The following is a 21,334-nucleotide window of genomic DNA, read 5'->3' as shown; positions in this document are numbered from 1 at the left end:
CCAAAGTGGTTTCCTCAATCATTTTCTATCAACTCATCACATTTTATTTTCTTCATAATACCTATTGTTCTCTGAAATTATCTTGCTTATTTACTCCCTGTCTCCCATCAGAGTAAGTGCTTCCTTTGTCCCATTCAAGTATGGTCCTTTCTGGCCCTGGCCCTGTGCCCAACAACCCAGAGAGAAAAACAGAGCTAATGAAAAAGAGATTAGAATAAATCTGCTCTTTGGCCTGGACACAGGGGACTGGTTTTAAATATTTAGCCCAAGTATACCCACAGGAAGCCTTCACAGACTCTGTCCTGCCCTGCCTCTAAGCTCCCACGCCTCTTATGAACACAATCCATTCATTCATCAGACCCTTCTGCTCATTCTTCTCAAAATCATCACTATCATTCTTTCTTTCTCCATTATTTTTAAAGACTCATTCAGGCTTCATATCTTCAGGGATGTTTATGGAAATCTAAGTCTCTATTCCCCAAAGGTTATTCCTGCCCCTTTGACCCTTCTGTTTATCCCCCTTGCATCCTGTGGCATCCTGGGCCCATGTGCCATGACTCTGTCATCCTGTGGAGCTTGGGACAGAGAAGTCTCAGATGTGATATAGGCAGAATTAAAGTGGTGAACGACACTATGAAGTATTATTTTTTGGCTTCCTTTTCAGTCATATTCTTTCTCCAGACCTCACCATACTTGAGAAGAAACCTAGGGTGTCAAAAGTCTGTGGACAATGAGAGACAGTGAGCATTAACAATCTGAGGAGAAACAGTCACAACACCGCACCTAGAGCTCTGAGAAATACAGAGAACTCTGGAGGCAGGAGGCTAGGAGCCCATGAGGGAATGGGCCACAGGGAGACAAAGTTACTTGCAACCAATTAAGTGTTAAAGTCCTGTGTAGAGTTAAAGGTTTGCTCCTGAGAGATAAGAATGGATGGGCAGAGAATTCCCCAGAAATTACTAAGCAAAGCACTCTGAAAATTTTCTAAGTGAGGTGCTTCAGGGTTCAGGAGCTGCTGTTGCCACAACACCACAGGCTAATCCTCATTACCATCCACCAATTGCTTTATGCTAATCTGCTCTGGGAAATCCTCTCTGTGGCCACTGTTTTTGCTAGGGTTTATTTACTTATATGGGAAGTTCAGCAGGTAACTGCCCTTTCTTAAGCTCAAAGAAAGTTCTCCACAGACAACTTCATGTGCAATAAAATAGGGACAATTCTGATGCAGTATGTGTTTATTGAGGGATGGTCAGATTATTACAGTCATCAGCAACTAGAAAGCACCGTGTTACTGCTTCATTTCTACCCGGTGACACACCTATGAATAAACACTAGTATTTATTGTTAAAGAAAAAAAGGAGAAACTTTTCCAAAATATACATAAGTAAATACGTTTCCTAATCATTCAGCCAAATGATAGAGCTTTGAAAAATTATTTGTCCACTTGATATGGACAATAATTTTTGGAAATTATTTTGAGTAACAAGGAATCTAATGACAAGATTAAATAAAATGGATACAAAGATTTGATGCTTTTTGAAAGTATAGAAGCTTAACATGGTCACAGTCTTGCATAAAAAAAATGGTATGCCTTTTACTTGGCTAGAGAATTCATGAATTAAGATGAATTTTAGAATACTCTGGGAGGAATGATGGTGTGGGACTGGCTTCTGTGGGAAACTTCAAGGATATTACAGAAAAAGAAGTCAGTGCACATCATACCATGAGAATAGGTCCCCTATTGTTTTGCAATATTTTCCCCTACCATTCATTCTTTTTAAATGATCTTTCTCTTTATCTCTATCTCTTTCCTCCTCCCTCTGGTTATCACACCGTTAATACCTACATTTCCCCCATAATTTTTTCTTCTTCAGTTAGATTCTGTCACAAGGACTTCTTACTAGTCACAAATAGTGGAAATTATTCCTGTGAACACAAAATGATTTGAGGGAACAGAGACAAATGTGCTTCAATTTAATAACATTTTGTATATTGTTCTGGTTCAGTTCTTCCCTGTGTAGGGTGTTGTGCCACTACCTTCAAAGCCACTGAAGAAAGGGAAAAAAATTGTCTTTGTCAAAGAAAAAAAAAAGATGAGAAGGGGCAGTGGCCACAGCATGACTCAATCATTCTAAATATAGTATATTTAAGATATTCTTTAAACCAGTGTATTATACACTCAGGTATAAAAATTCTATTTTTAGGTCTAATTAATACTTCAAAGGTGCGGTTTCAGAATTTTAAAGAAGTAATTAATTTAGATGCTGTAAGACATTGATAAAATATTTACAATTAATTTGCTAGAATTGATCTGTCAATATGGTAGCCATTAGCCACATGTGGTATTTCATTTAAATTACTTAATTTTAATTAAAAATCAATTTCACCCCTGGTCTGGCACAGTTGGTTGGGCATCATCCTGTGAACTGAAAGGTCACTGGTTCAATTCCCATTCAGGGTACCTGCCTGGGTTGCAGATCTAGTCCCGTGGGGTGTGTAAAGAAGGCAACCAGTCTATGTTCCTCTCTCACATTTATGTTACATGCCCTCTTTCCCTCCCTCTCTATAAAATAAAATATTAAATAAATACATAAAAAGTAATCAGTTTCTCAGATACATTTGCCACATTTCAAGTGTTCAATAGCCACATGAGACTAGTGGCTTCCATCCTGGACATACACATACAATGGTTTCATCAACCAGTGCACTGCTTTAGTCCCTCATGGATATTATGACATTTTCCCATCCTTATTTGTTGTAAAGTTCCTGTTTTGCTGATAAAATAATTCCTAGATTCAGTAATGGTGCAAGGCAAGAGAATGTTGACTGAGATAATCTTAAGGCATTTGTGGGAATTTTGGCCAAGAAGGAGGTGTAGGTAGAAACTCTTCACTTCCTTGCACAACCAAAAGAAGGATAACAACAAATCAAAAATCAATAATCAACCAAAAGTGCCAGAAAATCAAGCTGCATGGAACTCCCACAACCAAGGAGTTAAAGAAAAAATCAACCAGAACAACCAGTAAGGTGAGGACCACCAGGGGCAGAAAAACTGCTGCAACAACACAGCAGCCTTGGGGGTGGGGCTGGCTGGCAAGTTGCAATGGAGGAGCTGACTTAAGGGGACTCAGAGGTGGTTGGGTTGCCACAGTGGGAGATACTCCCAGTCTCACACAGGAGTCCAAAGGAAAGTGCACTAGGGACAAGCAGGAGAGCTACATTGTTCCCTCTCTGGCCCCTTCCCCCAGGCAGCGCCATAGCACAGCAAAGAGAGTTCCCTGCCTGGGTAAATACCTAAGGCCCTGCCCTCTTACAACCTATCAGCTGCACCAAGACAAAGAAATATGGCCCAAATGAAAGAATAGAGTATAACCTCAGAATTAAGTAATGAGGGGATTGCCAACCCATCTGATGGAGTCTTTAAAGCCCTGGTAATCAAAATGTTCACAGATCTGATTGAGCTTGGTCGAAAAATGAAAAAACAAATGAAGGATACCCAAAGTGAAATAAGCAGAATGTTCAGGGAAACAACAGTGACAGGAAGGAAACTAGGAGTCAAATCAACAATTTGGAACAAAAGGAAAAAATAAACATCCATCCAGAAGAAAATGAAACAAGAATTCAAAAAAAGTGAAGGGATTCTTACAAGCCTATGGGACAACCTGAAATGTTCCAATATCAGAATTATAGGGGTGCCAGAAGGAGAAGAACAACAGCAAGAAATTGAAAACTTATTTAAACAAATAATGAAGGAAAACTTCCCCAGTCTGGCAAAAGAAACAGACTTCCAGGAAGCCCAGAAAGTCCCAAAGAGGTTGGATCCAAAGAGGAACACACCAAGGCACGTCATCATTAAGTTACCCAAGATTAAAGATAAAGAGAGTATCTTAAAAGCAGCAAGAGGAAAGGAAGGAGTTCCTACAAAGGAGTGCCCATAAAACTATCAGCTGGTTTCTCAAAAGGAACCTTACAGGAAAGAAGGGGCTGGAAAGAAGTATTCAAAGTCATGAAAGACACAGACCTACATCCAAGATTACTCTATCCAGCAAAGCTTTCATTTAAAATGGAAGGGTAGTTAAACTGCTTCCCAGATAAGGTCAAGTTAAAGGAGTTCATCATCACTAAGCCATTATAATATGAAATGTTAAAGGGATTTATCTAAGGAAAAGATCAAAAATATGGACAGTAAAATGACAACAAACAACTATCATCAAATGAACCTAAAAGATAAGAAAAACAATGAAAACAAAAACTAAGCAAACACCCAGAACAGGAACAGAATCAGAGAAATGGACATCACATGGAGGGATTTCAGGGCAGGGGGGAAGGGAGGAATGGGGGGAAAGGTACAGGGAAGAAGAAGCATAATTGGTAGGCATAAAATAGATAGGGAGAGATAAAAATGTTGTAGGAAACAGAGGACTCAAAGAACTTATATGCACAACCCATGGACATGAACTGAGGGTGGGGGGGGGAAGTCCTGGAGGGTTGGGGAGGCAGGGTGGAGGGGGGATAAAGGGGAGAAAACTGGAAAAACCGTAATACCATAACCAATAAAAAATACTTAAAAAATGCATTTGTGTTTCTTGTGCTAATCTTTAGCAGAAATACTATAACTATTTTATAAATGTTTTCAATTGTTCAATTATAGTTGACATTCAATAGTATATTGGTTTCAGGTGTCTGGTTTAGTGGTTAGACATTGATGAACTATACAAAGTGATCCCTCCAACATATCTTGTACATACCTGACACCATATACAATTATTACTATATTATATTATCATATATAGTGAACATGCAAGAACATATCAACTATATTTCCTATGCTGTACTTTAGATCCCCATGATTATTTTGTAACATTCTATTTGTGGTACTGAACACAGTTCTGGCTGCTTGCTGCCTTAAAAGCTAATAATGAAGAGGCAGGTGCTGATGTAAAGGAAAGTGGTTTATTCAGATGCTGGCCATCTGGAAGATGGGGGACTGATATCTCAAAGCCCATTTCCCTGGAAGATTGGGTTTCATATCTCAAAGCCTATCTCCACATCTCACTGGAGTCAGAGGTTTTTATAAAGAGGGAGGGGGAACAGGTCAAAGAGTTCAAGGTAAGGGGTTGAAAGGTTCTTTACATGCAGATGAGCACAGACCTGTCCAATAAGGCACATAATGGTCTGGTGTGCAACATCTTGGTTTAATCATCCTGACTTTATGTCATCCTGGTTCCATTGGTGAAGGTCAGCAAATCTCTCTGAGCTGGGATGTCTGAAAGTCAGAGACTGTATCTTCTGAAGTTAGTTCCTAGGATTCTTATACAAACATGCTGTTTATCTACAAGCTACATATTAGTCAAAGTCAGCACTTTCAGAAACAATGTCAAGAGAATGATGGGGTAGGTCACAAATTCCCACTGTCAATTTTTCTTTCATTCCCATAGAAGTTAGAAGGTTATAACCAAAACATTTAAGAAAAATAGAAAACTTTAGGATCTAGTTTTAACCATCAGGATCCATAGGTTAAAAGTATAATTTTACACACAATTAAATGAATCAGAGTTATTATCTATAACTCTTTATTACCAACATCATCGAAATACAAATTTTCCCTAAATCACCGTCATTTTATCAAAGCGTCAAATTAGGATCAATTCATTTACTGCATTAAGTCCAGTTTCAGTTTGGCCTGATTATTTGCATAAAAACAGTAGGAATTGTAATTGATTATAAATCTGCTTTGCTGAATTATTACAAAGAATTTTCAGGTTGAAATTCACCCTGCAGTGCAAAAAAGTCAAGCCACACAGTGGCCATCAGGCTTTGCCTGCAACACCTATGTGTTTGGGAAAAATCAACTTCTTGAGGTCCCCAAAATGTCTTGAGATTCTTCTGTGCTGTCTCCCAGGAATGCAAACTTTGCTCATTACGTGGAAGTAAGTACTACTATGAACCAAATGTAAATAAGCAAGGTGCAGGATATTTCTCCATGTGACTTTTTATCAGCTTCAAAGTCAATATTTATTCCTTAGATATTTTGCTGATATCCAGAGTTTACGCGAGTCTCTTTCAAACATGACATTCCAGTCAAAGTCTTGGTTCATAAAAACCACAATTGGAAACTGGAAGGATCAGAATTCTATTGCAATTATGCACACAACTACAATGCCATGAATATAACAATACCCACTCATTAAATGGTTTTAAATTCTAGAGAGATAAAGTAAGGGGACAAATTAAATGGTTCACTATTGCTACAATTTACCAACTTGCTCTCTGAAAACAATTTTTTGAATCATTTTTTATTGAAGTTCAAATACATTTGTCTCCATTTTCCCACAACTCTCCCCCACCACACCCACTGCCACCTCCCACTCTCAATTCTACCCCCATTTGGTTTTGTCCGTGGATCCTTTATACATGTTCTTTGACTACCTTTTCCCTTCTTTCCCCTTATTTCCCTCCCTCCACCCCTTTCATTACTGTCAGTGTGTTTTTTATTTCAATGTCTCTGGTTCTGTTTTGCTTGCTTGTTTGTTTTGTTGATTAACTTCCAATTATAGGTGAGATCATATGGTATTTGTCTTTCACCCCCTAGCTTATTGAACTTAGCATAATGCTCTCCACGTACATCTATGCTGTCGTGAAGGTTAGAAACTCCTTCCTTCTTTCTGCTGCATAGTATTCCACTGTGTAAATGTACCACACTTTTTTGATCCACTCATTTACTGATGGGCACATAGTCTGCTTCCAGGACTCTGCAATTGTAATTTTGCTGCTATGAACATTGGGGTGCTTAGGTTCCATTGAATTAGTGTTTCAGGATTCATGGGGTATAATCCTAGCTGTGGAATTACCGGGTCAAAAGGCAGTCCCATTTTTAGTTTTTTTGAGGAAATTCCATCCTGTTTTCCACAGTGGCTGCACCAGTTTGCATTCCCACCAACAGTGTACTAGGGCTCCTTTTACTCCACAACCTCACCAGCACTTATTATTTCTTGATTTGTTTAAGAAACCCATTCTGACTAGTGTAAAATAATATCTCATTGTGGGTTTAATTTACATCTCTCTGGTGGCTAGTGATGCTGAGCACTCTTTCATATGTCTCTGGGCCCTCTGTATGTCCTCCTTGGAGAAATATCTGTTCAGATCCTTTGCCCATTTTCAAAATATTTTTATTGCTATTCAATTATAGCTGTCTGCATTTTCTCCCTATCCCTCCACTCCACCCCATCCAAACCCTCCTTCCTCCCCCGCCTCCACCCTCCCCCTTGATTTTGTCCATGTGTCCTTTATAGTAGTTTCTGTAAATGCCTCTCCCCATTGTCCCCTCCCGACTCCACTCTGGCTATTGCTAGTTTGTTCTTAATTTTAATGTCTCTGGTTATATTTTGCTTGCTTTTTTCTTTTGTTGATTATGTTCCAGTAAAAGGTGAGATCATATGGTATTTGTCCCTCAGCACCTGGCTTATTTCACTTAGCATAATGCTCTCCAGTTCCATCCATGCTGTTGCAAAGGGTATAAGCTCCTTCTTTCTCTCTGCTGTGTAGAATTCCATTGTGTAAATGTACCATAGTTTTTGGATCCACTCATTTGCTGGTGGGCACTTAGGTTGCTTCCAGTACTTGGCTATTATAAATTGTGCCGCTATGAACATTGGGGTGCACAGGTTCTTTTGGATTGGTGTTTCAGGGTTCTTAGGGTATAATCCCAGCAGTGGAATTGCTGGGTCAAGAGGCAGTTACATTTTTAGTTTTCTCAGGAAATTCCATACTGTTTTCCTCAGTGGCTGCACAAGTCTTCATTCTCAGGAACAATATACTAGGGTTCCCTTTTCTCTGCATCCTCCCCAACATTTGTTTGTTGATTTGTTTATATTGGTCACTCTGACTTGTGTGAGATGGTACCACATTGTGGTTTTAATTTGCATCTCTCTGATGGCTAGTGATGCTGAGCATCTTTTCATATGTCTCTGGACCCTCTGTATGTCTTCCTTGGAGAAATGTCTGTTCAAGTCCTTTGCCCATTTTTCTTTTTTTTATTTTATTTATTTTATTTTTTTTTATTGTTATTCAATTACAGTTGTATGCCTTTTCTCCCCATCCCTCCACCCCACCCCAGCTGAACCCACCTCCCTCCCCCCTCTCCACCCTCCCCCTTGGTTTTGTCCATGTGTCCTTTATAGTAGTTCCTGTAATCCCCTCTACCCACTGTCCCCGCCCCCACCCCCCACCCCCTCCCTGGCTATTGTTAGATTGTTCTTAACTTCAATGACTCTGGTTATATTTTGTTTGCTTTTTCCTTCTATTGCTTATGTTCCAGTTAAAGGTGAGATCATATGGTATTTGTCCCTCACTTCCTGGCTTATTTCACTTAGCATAATGCTCTCCAGTTTCATCCATGCTGTTGCAAAGGGTATAAGCTCCTTCTTTCTCTCTGCTGCGTATAATTCCATTGTGTATATACCATAGTTTTTGGATCCACTCGTTTGCTGATGGGCACTTCGGTTGCTTCCAGTACTTGGCTATTGTAAATTGTGCTGCTATGAACATTGGGGTGCACAGGCTCTTTTGGATTGGTGTTTCAGTGTTCTTAGGGTATAATCCCAGCAGCGGAATTACTGGGTCAAAGGGCAGTTCCATTTTTAGTTTTCTCAGGAAATTCCATACTGTTTTCCACAGTGGCCTCACCAGTCTGCATTCCCACCAACAGTGCACTAGGGTTCCCTTTTCTCCACATCCTCTCCAACATTTGTTTGTGGATTTGTTTATGTTGGCCATTCTGACTGGTGTGAGATGATACCTCATTGTGGTTTTAATTTGCATCTCTCTGATGGCTAGTGATGCTGAGCATCTTTTCATATGTCTCTGGGCCCTCTGTATGTCTTCCTTGGAGAAGTGTCTGTTCAAGTCTTTTGCCCATTTTTTAATTGGGTTGTTTGTCTTCCTGGAGTGGAGTCGTGTGAGTTCTTTATATATTTTGGAGATCAGGCCCTTGTCTGAGGTATCATTGGCAAATATGTTTTCCCATACTGTTGGTTCTCTTTGTAATTTGGTGCTGTTTTCTTTAGCCCTGCAGAAGCTTTTTATTTTGATGAGGTCCCATTTGTTTATTCTTTCCTTTATGTCCCTTGCTTTAGGGGATGTGTCTGTGAGGATGTTGCTGCGTGGAATGACTCAGATTTTCCTGCCAATGTTTTCCTCAAGGACTTTTATGGTGTTACGGCTTATATTTAAGTCTTTTATCCATCTTGAGTTTATTTTCGTGTATGGCGTAAGTTGGTGATCGAGTTTCACTTTTTTGCACGTAGCTGTCCAGATCTCCCAACACCATCTATTGAAGAGACTGTTTTTGCTCCATTTTATGCTCCTGTCTCCTTTGTCAAATATTAATTGATCGTATAGGTTTGAGTTTATTTCTGGGCTCTCTATTCTGTTCCATTGGTCTATGTGCCTGTTTTTATGCCAGTACCAGGCTGTTTTGATTACAGTGGCCTTGTAATACAGTTTGATATCAGGTATTGTGATCCCTCCTGCTTTGTTCTTCTTTCTCAAAATTGCTGCTGCTATTCGAGGTCGTTTATGGTTCCATATGAATTTCTGCAATGTTTGTTCTATATCTGTGAAATATGTCATGGGTACTCTAATAGGGATTGCATTGAATCTATAAATTGCTTTGGGTAGTATGGCCATTTTGATGATGTTAATTCTTCCAATCCATGAACATGGTACATGCTTGCATTTGTTTGTATCTTCCTTAATTTCTTTCTTCAGTGTTGTGTAGTTTTCTGAGTACAGGTCTTTTACCTCCTTGGTTAGGTTTATTCCTAGGTACTTTATTTTTCTTGTTGCTATATCGAATGGGATTTTTTTCCTGATTTCTGTTTCTGCAGTTTCGTTGTTGGTATACAGGAATGCCTTTGATTTCTGGGTATTGACTCTGTATCCAGCTATTTTGCCGAAATCATTTATTAGGTCGAGTAGTTTTTGAGTTGAGTCTATAGGGTTTTCCATGTACACTATCATGTCGTCTGCAAACAGTGACAGTTTCATTTCCTCCTTTCCAATTTGGATGCCTTTTATTGCTTTTTCTTGTCTGATTGCTGTGGCTAGGACTTCCAATACTATGTTGAATAGGAGTGGTGAGAGAGGGCATCCTTGTCTAGTTCCTGATCTTAGTGAGAAAGCTCTAACTTTTGTCCATTGAGTGTGATGTTGGCTGTAGGTCTCTCATATATGGCCTTAATTATGTTGAGGACTGCTCCCTTTATTCCCACTTTGCTGAGTGTTTTTATCAGAAATGGGTGCTGTATCTTATCGAACACTTTTTCCGCATCTATTGATATGATCATGTGATTTTTGTCTTTGCTGTTGTTCACTTGATGTATTATGTTTATTGATTTGCGAATATTGTACCATCCTTGCATCCCTGGGATGAATCCCACTTGGTCATGGTGGATGATCTTTTTAATATATTGCTGGATGCGGTTTGCTAATATTTTGTTGAGAATTTTAGCGTCTATGTTCATCAGCGATATTCGCCTGAAGTTTTCTTTCTTCGTTGTGTCTTTATCTGGTTTTGGGATTAGGATGATGTTGGTTTCATAAAAAGAGTTTGGGAGTCTTCCATCAGTTTGGATTTTTTCGAATAGTCTGTGAAGGATAGGGGTTAGTTCTTCCTTAAATGCTTTGTAGAAATCTCCTGTGAAACCATCTGGTCCAGGGCTTTTGTGTGATGGGAGTTTCTTGATGACTGCTTCAATTTCCTTTGCTGATATTGGTCTGTTCAGGTTTTCTGCTTCTTCTTCAGTCAGTTTTGGAAGATTATATTTTTCTAGAAATGTGTCCATTTCATCTAGGTTTTCAAATTTCTTAGCATACAGGTCTTCATAGTAATTTCTTATGGTCCTTTGTATTTCTGTGGTATCTGTTGTAATCTCTCCACTTTCATTTCTAATTCTGTTTATTTGGATCCTCTCTCTTTTCTTCTTGATAAGCCTACTTAAAGGCTTGTCGATTTTGTTTATCTTTTCAAAGAACCAGCTTCTGGATTCATTGATCCTTACAATTGTGCTTTTAGTCTCTATGTCATTTAGTTCTGCTCTGATCTTGGTTATTTCCTTCCTTCTGCTTGCTCTGGGCTGTCTTTGTTGTTGTTCCTCCAGTTCTTGTAGGCATAGGGTTAGGTTGTTTGTTTGAACTGTTTCTATTTTTTTAAGGTAGACCTGTATTGCTATGAACTTCCCTCTCAGGACTGCCTTTGCTGTGTCCCATAGGTTTTGGGTTGTTGTGAGTTCGTTTTCATTTGTTTCCAGGAAGTTTTTGATTTCTTCCCTAATCTCGTCCTTGACCCATTCATTGTTTAATAGCATGCTATTCAGTCTCCATGTTTTTGAGTGTTTTGGGTTTTTACCCTTGGGGTTGGTTTCTAGTTTCAGACCCTTGTGGTCAGAGAAGATGCTTGATATCATTTCAATTTTCTTGAATTTGTTGAGGCTTGCTTTGTGTCCTATCATGTGGTCTATCTTTGAAAAAGTTCCATGGACACTTGAAAAGAATGTGTATTTTGCTTCTTTGGGATGAAAAGCTCTGTATATCAGTTAAGTCCATTTCCTCTAGGGTATTGTTAAGTGACACAATATCTTTGTTGATCTTTTGTTTGGAAGACCTGTCCATTTTTGATAGTGGGGTGTTAAAGTCCCCTACTATAATTGTGTTGCTGTCAATATCTTTCTTGAAATCCTCCAAGATTTTCTTTATGTATTTGGGTGCTCCTATGTTGGGTGCATATATATTTACAATGTTTCTGTCTTCTTGGTGGCTTCCTCCTTTGAGTATTATGAAGTGACCTTCTGGGTCTCTCTTTATGGCCCTTCTTTGGAAGTCTATTTTGTCTGATATGGGTATTGCTACCCCTGCTTTTTTTTCCTGTCCGTTTGCTTGGAAAATTTGTTTCCAGCCCTTCACTTTCAGTCTGTGTAAGTCTTTTGTCCTGAGATGGGTTTCTTGTAGGCAGCATATGTGTGGGTCATGTTTTCTTATCCATTCAGCTGTTCTATGTCTTTTGATTGGAGCATTTAATCCATTTACGTTTAAGGTTATTATCGATAGGTAGTTATTCATTGCCATTATTTCCCACCTGTGTTCCTCTGTCTTTCTCTTTTCCTTCCTTTCCTTAAAGCAGTCCCTTTAGCATCTCTTGCAGAGCTGGTTTGGTGGAGCTGTATTCTTTTAGACTTCTTTTGTCTGGGAAACTCTTTATTTGGTTTTCTATCTTGATTGAGAGCCTTGCTGGGTAAAGTAGTCTTGGTTGCAGGCCTCTGCTTCTCAGTACTTGGAATATTTTTTGCCATTCTCTTCTGGCTTGGAGCGTTTCCATTGAGAAGTCAGTTGCTAACCTTATTGGGGCTCCCTTGTATGTTACTTCCTTTTTCTCCCTTGCTGCCTTTAAGATCCTCTCTTTGTCTTGGAAATTTGCCATTTTAATTATGATGTGTCTTGCAGTGGGTCTCTTTGGGTTCCTCTTGTTTGGGACTCTCTGTGATTCCTGAATTTGGGTGACTTTTTCTCTTCTCAGATTAGGGAAATTTTCCATCATTACTTTTTCAAACAGGTTTTCTATCCCTTGCTCTTCTTCTTCTCCTTCTGGTATTCCTATTATACGGATATTGTTACGTTTCATGTTGTCCTGCATTTCCCTTATTGCCTCTTCATTCTTTCTGAGCCTCTTTTCCTTTTCTTGCTCCTTCTGGGTGTTTTTTTCTACTTTATCCTCCAGCTCGCTGATCCGATCCTCTGCTTCGTCAAGTCTGCTTTTCATTCCTTCTTCTGTGTTCTTCAATTCAGAAATTGTATTCTTCATTTCCTCTTGGCTCTTGTTGATGTTTTCTATTTCCTTTTTCATGTTGATATAGTTTGCAGTGAGTTCATTGTAGTTTCCTTGTAGTTTCTGGTAGTTCTCTTTGAGCTCAGAGAGCTCAGTGAGCTTCCTGGTGACCATTGCTTTGAACTCAGTATCTGATAGTTGAGTTGCCTCTTTTTCGGTTAGTATTCTTTCTGAGACTTCCACTTTTCCTTTCATTTGGGAATTGTTTCTTTGTCTTCCCATTGTTTGTGAGGCTCTTCTTGTTGGCCTCTGCTTCTTAAATTGCTTTGTTCTGACTCCCTGGATTTATGATATGAACTTCTATGGTAGAATGCCAATGGGATTCGGTGGTGCTGTCTCCTTACTCTCCTGTGCTCACTGGTCTTGAGCTGACGTTTATGTGTTTAACACGGTCTAACTCTAGTCTTTTCAGCACTCCAGGTTTTGTTGTCTCACCGTCAGATCTTTCAATGTCCTCTATCCTTGGTCTCTGATCTTCGTATATGCTGGAATACTGTTGGCTGTTCGCTCTGCTCCTTAGATCAGCTAGATATTTCCCTGGCGCAGAGGGGAAGTGGATTCCGATCCCACCTATGTTGCCGCCATCTTCCACAAACTTCCCTTTGCCCATTTTTCAATTGGATTGTTTGTCTTCCTGGAGTGGAGTTGTGTGAGTTCTTTATATATGTTGGAGATCAGGCCCTTGTCTGAGACATCAGTGGCAAATATGTTATCCCATACTGTTGGTTCTGTTTACATTTTGCTAATGTTTTCTTTAGCCATGAAGAAGCTCTGTTATTTTGATGAAGGCCCATTTGTTTACTCTTCCTTCTGTTCCTCGCTCTGGGGGACATATCAATGAAAATATTGCTGCGTGGAATATCTGTGACTTCCCTCCCTATGTACCCCTCTAGGATCTTTATGGTATCACCACTTATATTTAAGTCTTTTATCCATCTTGAGTTTATTTTTGTGTATGGGGTAAGTTGGTGGTTGAGTTTCTTTTTTTTTTTTTTTTTTGCATGTAGCTGTCCAAATGTCCCAACACCATTTGTTGAAGAGGCTATTTTTACTCCATTTTATCCTTCTGCCTCCGTCGTCAAATATTAATTGACCATAGAGACGTGGGATTATTTCTGGGCCCTGTATTGTGTTCCGTTGGTCTATGTGTCTGTCCTTATGCCGGTACCAGACTGTTTTGATTACAGTGGCCTTGTGATATAGTTCTATATCGGGTATTGTGATCCTTCCTACTTTGTTCTTCTTTCTAAAAATTACTACAGCTATTTGGGGTAATTTACGGTTCCATATACATTTTTAAAATGTTTGTTCCATATATGTGATGTATGTCACCGCTATTTTAATAGGAATTGGGTTGAATCTACAAATTGCTTTGGGTAGTATGGACATTTTGATGATGTTAATTCTTCTGTTCCACGAACAAGGTATATGCTTCCATTTGTTTGTGTCTTCCTTAATTTCTTTCTTCAGCATTCTGTAGTTTTCTGAGTAGAGACCTTTTAACTCCTTGGTTAGGTTTATTCCTAGGTACTTTGTTTTTCTTGTTGTCACATCAAATGGGAAAGTTTTCCTGATTTCTGTTCGTGATATTTCATTATTGGTGTACAACAAAATATTTACTTTGATTTCTGAATATTGACTTTCAGAAAATCAAACTATCCCAGTGTTTTGCCAAATTCACTTATTAGATTGAGTAGTTTTTTGGTGAAGTCCATAAGATTTTCTATGTATGCTATCATGTCATCTGCAAATGATGACAGTTTTACTCCTTCCCAATTTGGATGCCTTTCATTTCTTATTTTTGTCTGATCGCTGTGCCTAGGACTTACAATACCATGTTGAAAAGAAGTGTTGAAAGTGGACATCTTGCCTTCTTCCCTACCTTAGTGGGAAAGCTTTTAGTTTTTGCCCGTTGAGTATGATGTTGGCTGTAGGTCTCTCATATATGGCCTTTATTGTGTTAAAGTATGCTCACTCTACTCCCATTTTGCTGAGTGTTTGTATCATAAATGGGTGCTAAACCTTATCAAATGCTTTTTCTGCATCTATCTATTGATATGATCATGTGATTTTTGTCTTTCCTTTGTTTATGTGAAGTATTGAAGTATTACATTTATTGTTTTGTGAATATGGTACCATGCTTGCATCCCTGGGAAAAATCGCACTTGATCATGATGTATGATCTTTTTAATGGAGTGCTGGATGTGGTTTGCCAATATTTTGCTGAGGACCTTAGTGTCTATGTTCATCAGTGAATTGGCCTATAGTTTTCCTTTTTTGTTGTGCCCTTATCTAGTTTTGGGATAGGGATGATGCTGCCTTCATAAAAAGACTTTGGGAGTTTTCCCTCTTATTGGATTTTTTGGAATACTCTGTGAAGTATAGGGGTTAGCTCTTCCTTAAAGGTTTTGTAAAAATCTCCTGTGAAAGCATCTCATCCAGGGTTTTTGTGTGCCAGGAGTTTTTTTGACTACTGCTTCAATTTCACAGGCTGTTATCAGTATGTTAAGGTTTTCTGCTTCTTCATTCAGTTTTTTAAAAATATGGTCTTCTAGAAATGTGTCCATTTCACCCAGGTTTTCAAATTTCTTGGCATATAGTTCTTCCTAGCAATTTCTTACAATCCTCTGTATTCCTGTGGTATCAGTTGTGATCTCTCCTCTTTCATTTCTGATTGTGTTTATTTAGGTTCTTTTTCTCTTGTTCTTGATGACTCTACTTGAACACTTCTCGATTTTGTTTATCTTTTCAAAGAACCAGCTCCCAGATTTATGGATTCTAGAATTTTGTTTTTAGTCTCTATGATGTTTAATTCTGTTCTGATCATGGTTATTTCCTTCTTTCTACTTGCTCTGGGCTGTCTTTGTTGTTGTTCTTCCTATACCTATTCTTTAGGTAAAGGGTTAGGTTCTTTATTTGAAATGTTTCTATCTTTTTTAGGGAGGCCTATATCACTATGAAGTTCCCTCTCAGGACTGCCTTCACTTTGTCCCATAAGTTTTGGATCGTTGTGAGTTCATTTTCATTTGTTTTCACAAATCTTTTGATTTCATCCTTGATCTTTTTATTAACCTATTGATTGTTTAATGGCATGCTATTAAATTTCCATAAATTTGAGTGTGTTTGAGTTTTTTCCTTGTGGTTGGTTTCTAGTTTTAGGCCCTTGTGGTCCAAGAATGGGCTTAATAAGGTCTATTCTGGCCTTAATAAAGCCTAGTCTTTTATTATGAGGTGGGTGGGTCTCAGGTAGGCAGGATATGTGTGGTTCCCATTTTTTATTCATTCTGCTACCCTTTGTTTTTCATTGGGGTATGTAACCCATTAACATTTAAAGTTATTATTGATAAGTACCTATTCATCCCCCCCCCATTTTACCTGTGTTCCTCACTCTCACTCTCACTTTTTTCTTCATCTTCTTAAAGCAGTCCTTTTGGCATATCATACATTGATCATTTAGAGGAGGTATATTGTTTCAGTTTTTTTTTGTCTGAGAAACTCCTTATTTAGACTTCTCTTTTATTTGAGATCCTTGCTGGGTAACATCGTCTTGGTTGCATGCCTTTACTTTTCATTACTTGAAATGTTTCTTGCCATTCATTTCTGGCTTCTGGTGTTTCTGATGAGAAATCCCAGAAAAGCTGCTAGCCTTTAGGAGTTCCCTTGTGTGTTACTTCTTCTTTTCTCCCTTGAAGCTTTTTTTTAATTTTTTTTATTTTTTAATTAATTAATTTATTTTTATTCAGTTACAATTGTCTGCATTTTCTCCCCATCTGTCCACCCCACCCCAGCCACTCCCACCTCCCTCCCCCACCTCTACCCTCCCCCTTGATTTTGTCCTTGTGTCCTTTATAGTAGCTCCTATAGACCCCTCTCCCCACTATCCCCTCCCCACTCCCCTGTGGCTATTGTTACAATGTTCTTAATTTCAATGTCTCTGGTTATATTTTGTTTGCTTTTTTCTTTTGTTGATTATGTTCCAGTTAAAGGTGAGATCATATGGTATTTGTCTCTCACCGCTTGGCTTATTTCACTTAGCATAATGCTCTCCAGTTCCATCCATGCTATTGCAAAGGGTATAAGCTCCTTCTTTCTCTCTGCTGTGTAGCTTTTAAGATTCTGTCTTTGTCTTTAAAACTTGGCATTTTAATTATGAGATTTCTTGGAGTAGTCCTTTTTGGGTTCTTCTTGAGTGAGACCCCCCTTGATTCCTTTTAAAAAATTTTTTTATTGTTATTCAATTATAGCTGTCTGCATTGTCTCCCCATCCCTCCACCCCACCCCATCTGAACCCACCTCCCCCCCTGCCTCCACCCTCCCCCTTGATTTTGTCCATGTATCCTCCATAGTAGTTCTTGTAACCCCTCTCCCCACTGTCTCCTCCCCACTCCCCTATGCCCATTGTTAGATTGTTCTTAACTTCAATGTCTCTGGTTATATTTTGTTTGCTTTATTCTTCTGTTGATTATGTTCCAATTAAAGGTGAGATCATGAAGCAAAGACCCCCCTTGATTCTTGAACTTGCATGGTTTTCCCCTCTACAGGTTTAGGAAGTTTTCTGCTGTTATTTTTTCAAACAGGGTTTCTATCCCTTGCTCCTTTTTGGCTCCTTCTGGTATTCCTATGGTTCGAATGTTGTTGTGTTTCACATTGTTTTGCGGTTCCCTTAAGCTATCTTCATATTTTTTTTATTCTTTCTTCTTGAAGTTGCTTTACCTGGGTGTTTCTTTCTGCCTTGTCTTATAGCTCATTAATTCGATCCTCTGCTTCACCCAGCCTTCTTGTAATTCCTTCTACTATATATTTTTTATTTCATAAATTATATTCTTCATTTCTTCCTGGTTCTTCTTTATGGATTCTATTTCCTTTCTCACACTGTTATAGTTGCCATTCAGTTCCTTATACTTGCCTGTGAGTCCCTTGACCATCCCTATCACCATTCTTTTGAATTCTATATCTGATTGTTTGCTTGCCTCCATTTCATTTATCTTTTTTTACTAGGGAGTCTTCCATCCCTTTCAATTGTGGGTTCTTTCTTTGCCCATTTTAGTGATTCTTTTTGTTTGTTTCTATGTTTCCTGATGCTCTGCTTTGCCAGCTGTCTCCGCAGAGTGAACTTCTGTGGTAGCAGTTCTGTGGGACTCAGAAGTGCCCTGACTTTGATCTCCTTCTGGATGCTCAAGGGTTGCCCTTTCTTCCACCTGCGTGGACTTTCATGTATTCGGGCTTTACCTCTTGGTGGATTCTCCTCTTCCACCAGCTTTGCTGGTATTCACAACTCCCACTTTATCTTATATGTGATCAGTGGCAAGGTTAAGGGGAAATGGAGTAAGACAGTGGGAGATTATTCTATGGGATTGAAAATACCAATAAGTAGCCAACAGATAGGAGATCTTTTGGAGTAATGCAACATTAATCATGATATTTTACACAACTAGCCACTTTTTATAAAAGTTGAGAAACAGTTAAGACTCTTATTAGGAGGGAAAAATGTGAGCTGACTTTAGAAAGCAGAACACTTATGTGAGGTTAGTTGGTGAGATATGGTGAGAGTACCGGCTAGAAACTTGGCATAGTGTGTGTTAGAATATAGTTAACCATAACAGTAATATAGGCATCTTAGGAAGATGGCAAAATGAATTAAGACCAGGGAAAGGTGCTATGTGGGATTTGGAATAACAATAATATGATAAGGTATATATAATGTAAATAAAAAAGAAAGAAAAGACCAAGAGTAGTGTGTTATTGGAATACGAGTGAAGGAAGAGAAATTAAAATGCAGTATGAAAGGGAGAATAAAGAAAACTTAACAAATAAAAGTAAACAGAAAGAAGAGAAATACAAGAATAGAATAATAAAATAATAAAAATAAAAATAACAAAAAATAAAATGCAAATTCTGAAGGATAGCAAGGTGAAATTTGTCTCAGCTTTTTGTCTTTAGCCTTCTGACTTCTTTGTGGATCTGTCTTTTGTCTTCTTATAGCTCCAGGCCTTATTGTTTTTCACTTGGAAAAAAAAAAGAAAAGAAGAAGAAAAAGAAGCCCCCTGCTGTCTTTAAACTAGCCAAGCTGGTTTTCTTGGTCTTCCTGGATGCTACAGGGAAAAGGGGACTGGGCTCCATTTTTTTCCTTTCCTGTGGTTCCTCTATGATGGGGGCTGGGTCTAGGATGGGGGCTGGGTCTACAGTAAGCACAAGTGTCCATTTTCCAGCCCATACTCTCAAGAGTGCTGTGTGGACCACACCATTCACTCTGTGCATATGCACCAGGCTGGCACTTACGATCCACCTTGTTGTGCAAACCAATGATCAGTCCATGAGGTGCCCTGAGTAGGAACAAGTCACACCCATCCTCCTCCCTCTTTGTTGGCCTGGGCACTGCTCTGGGACAAAGTCCCTTCAGGGCACTTTAGTGCCCCTGCCTCTCTGAGCCTCTGAGGCTCCCCTTTGATTAATTTGTGAGGTGCCTTGATTTGGAGCAAATCGTGCTCCTCCTACTCCCTATTCCCTGACCCAGCACAGCTGTGAGAGATCCTTGCACTGCAACTGAGAGCCTTTGTTAAGAAAATTCCCCTAGGATGCAGCTGGCCATTCCTAGCAAACACTTGGCTTTCCACACAGACCAACTCTTTGACCAGTTCAGAGACTATCTGGGTCACGGCTGGTTGCAGCCCATCTCTTCTCCCACCTACAAGTGCTTCCCAGCTCCCCAGTTTCTCTGGTACTGTCCCAGTTGGTAACTGCAGTGCCAGCCAGGGTACACCGCCAGCTGTTTGTCTCTTACTGTGTCTTTATGCCCTTGGAACCTTTAAGCATCCAGGTGTCTTCTGGGAGTGGAGGGAGCTGCTAAGCTATAATCACTGACCCGACTGTCCAAAGTTTTTGTGGCAGCCGCGGTCTCTGGTGCAGGGCCCAGGGACCCTCCTGTCTGCTTAGAAAATCTCCTTACAATCTGTTTTTAAACATCCTCTGCAACCTTTTGCTTCCAAACTTCACATCAGCTGGACTTCTGTTGGCTGTTCACTCTGTTCTTTGGAAGATGGGCTAAGTGTCCCAATTGGGTACACAAGCAAGTGGGTCCTGCTTTCATCTACCTCACTGCCATCTTCCCTCAGTCCATCCAAAAATTAATATTCTTTATGTTTGGATTTAATAAATACTAATTAACAAGAAAATTATCACTATCTGACCTAATACCTAACCCTTTGGTGTCCAGATTATTTTTATATAAACTAATCTATAATCAATGATACATTTTAACAGTTTGAGACTATTAAAAGTATTGTATACATCTAGCACAAGTAATAAACAAATTTTGAAAATGCCAACTCTTTTTTGCTTTGAAACACAAGTATGCATTCCTATTTTAAAATAATTTACATTTCTAAATCCACATGGTGACTATAACAGGTTCTTCCTTGAAAATAGTTAGACATTTAAGGAAAATCCAGAATTGTGAATTTGAATACAATTTTAAAAAATCACTTGTTAATATGTTATTTGCTTCCCCCATACTGTGAGTGTGTGTTTGGAGCATCTTTCAAAAAGGCAGACAATATGTAAAGTGACTTGAGCTTGTGAGGTGTTGTGTTGTGTTGTGTCATTTGTCTCAGAATTACTCTGGCCAACCTTTGGCATCCCCAGTAAAATTGCAGACCATCTGCAAGAGTCTAGCAGGACCACCTCATTCATTTGGCATTATTAGTTGGGGTTATTGGCTAGATATTAGTATGTAGTTACTCAGTGACTAGTATATTTCCCAAGGTGACAGTTATTGGGACCAGACAACTCAGAGCCCTTAATTAATCAACTTTCTTTTTTATTCATAGATAACAGAGGTTAGTAGAGAAAATAGCCCATGATAACTAAACAAAGGGCAACTATTCAAAGGTTCCCAAAAATTTACTAGTTGGATTTATTTAGATGGGAAAGGTTCAATTTTATATCGCCTCAAGTCCAAGAATACTCAGTAGAGTATGTGGTGTGTGTTTCTGTATGTATGAATGGATGGATGAATAATTGAAAAATCCTGGGAAACCTAATCAGGCCAACCTATTCTTACCAGAAGCTCAGGAAAGCCCTGTTTAATATGATTTGGGAGAGGAGGAACAAAGAGGAATGGAAGCAGAAGTATTGGTGTGATACACACTTATCTAAATAGTACAAATATATAACTTGCAAGTGAAACTGTACATAAATTTAAATTAAAGTGAAATAGTAAATTTTAATTCATTGAAAACTAATTTTTAAAACATCCAGTTTTTCTAATATTAAAGCACTTTGGATAGTCACTAAATTATTCTGAAATTTTTAGTAAAAAACAATGTCATCAAATGTATAATTCTTGATTTTTTTTTTTTGCCATTAGTATTTATGGTCAAACATATTGTGTGTAGACTAATTATCAACTCACCAACGTGTATGGACCCCTGCTCTAGCTCAGGTCATGTGTTATTC

General features: G+C 38.9%; 1 protein-coding gene across 1 annotated transcript in view; it reads left to right on the top strand.

Moving 5' to 3' along the window:
- Positions 1 to 21,334, top strand: part of MMP16 (matrix metallopeptidase 16) — a 300,904-nt gene that overhangs the window by 245,250 nt on the left and 34,320 nt on the right. The window lies entirely within an intron of this gene.

Source organism: Desmodus rotundus, chromosome 8 (genome assembly GCF_022682495.2).
Source record: "Desmodus rotundus isolate HL8 chromosome 8, HLdesRot8A.1, whole genome shotgun sequence".
Taxonomy (NCBI): Eukaryota; Metazoa; Chordata; class Mammalia; order Chiroptera; family Phyllostomidae; genus Desmodus; species Desmodus rotundus.
Note: the sequence above shows the minus strand (reverse complement) of the source record. Positions and strands in the feature narration are given on the sequence as shown.